The sequence below is a fragment of the Perkinsus marinus genome (assembly GCF_000006405.1).
Source record: "Perkinsus marinus ATCC 50983 genomic scaffold scf_1104296951570, whole genome shotgun sequence".
Taxonomy (NCBI): Eukaryota; Perkinsozoa; order Perkinsida; family Perkinsidae; genus Perkinsus; species Perkinsus marinus.
In genome coordinates, this window is record NW_003209229.1 from 1 (window position 1) to 1,052 (window position 1,052).

The 1,052-nt window shown below is 49.0% G+C and overlaps 2 non-coding genes across 2 annotated transcripts; both read right to left on the bottom strand.

The window, feature by feature from the left end:
* Positions 1-12: 12 nt before the first annotated feature.
* Positions 13-94, bottom strand: Pmar_PMAR005046. Its single transcript has one exon. It is a non-coding gene; the product is annotated as a tRNA-Ser (tRNA).
* A 443-nt stretch (positions 95-537) lies between these two features.
* On the bottom strand, positions 538-619 carry Pmar_PMAR005047. Its single transcript has one exon. It is a non-coding gene; the product is annotated as a tRNA-Ser (tRNA).
* Positions 620-1,052: the final 433 nt, after the last annotated feature.

Sequence of the window (1,052 nt, forward strand, 5' to 3'; positions counted from 1 at the left end):
GTCGTCAACGTGCGACAGCGGCAGGATTCGAACCTGCGCAGGCGGAGCCTAATGGATTTCAAGTCCATCTCCTTAACCACTCGGACACGCTGTCTGGAAATTTCGGAAAATCTCATCTCTCCCGATGAGAGTCGCCGCCCTGTTCATGTTGCTAGGGGAGTGCCTCACAGCATCGCGGAGTACCTCTGCAAGGGCAATGATATTTAGCTGACTCGCATCCTTGCGTACGTGGCCCAACGCTTTGACAAGAACGTCGGCGAAGTAATGACATCGTTCGCACTCTTCATATGAGGTCTCTTCCCAAATGACGGCTGCAACGACAGCGAATCCGCTGAAATGGTAGGGCTTATATAGGATAAGAGTCTAGAGGTAGATACATTTTTTGGGATATAAATCAATTCTCATCAATGTTCCTCAAATGTCATGCGCTTTGGTTAATTCGCAACCTACTTATTCCTAATGTTCATCAGAATCGCTATAAGGATTCGAAGGCGAGGCTGCTCAGATGTCTTGAAAACCCAAACGGCATCAGACATACGACAGCGGCAGGATTCGAACCTGCGCAGGCATAGCCTAGTGGATTTCGAGTCCACCTCCTTAACCACTCGGACACGCTGTCTGGAAGACGCAGAGGATCTCATCTCTGCCCATGAGAATCGCCACCCTGTTCATGTTGCTAGGGGAGTGGCTCACAGCATCGCGGAGCACCTCAGCAAGGACGATGATATTTAGCTGACTCGCATTCTCGCATACGTAGCCCAGCGCTTTGACAAGAACGTCGGCGTAGTAATGGTATCGTTCGCACTCTTCGTAAGAGGTCTCTTCCCAAATGATGGCTGCAACGACAGCGAATTCGCTGAAATGGCAGGGCTTATATAGGATAAGAGTCTAGAGGTAGATACATTTTTTGGGATATACATCAATTCTTATCAATGTTCCGCAAACGTCATGCGCATCAGCTCGTTCGCATCCTACTCGTTCATAATGTCCATCAGAGTCGCTATGAGGATTCGGAAGCAAGACTGCTCAGATGTCTTGAAACCCATACGCCA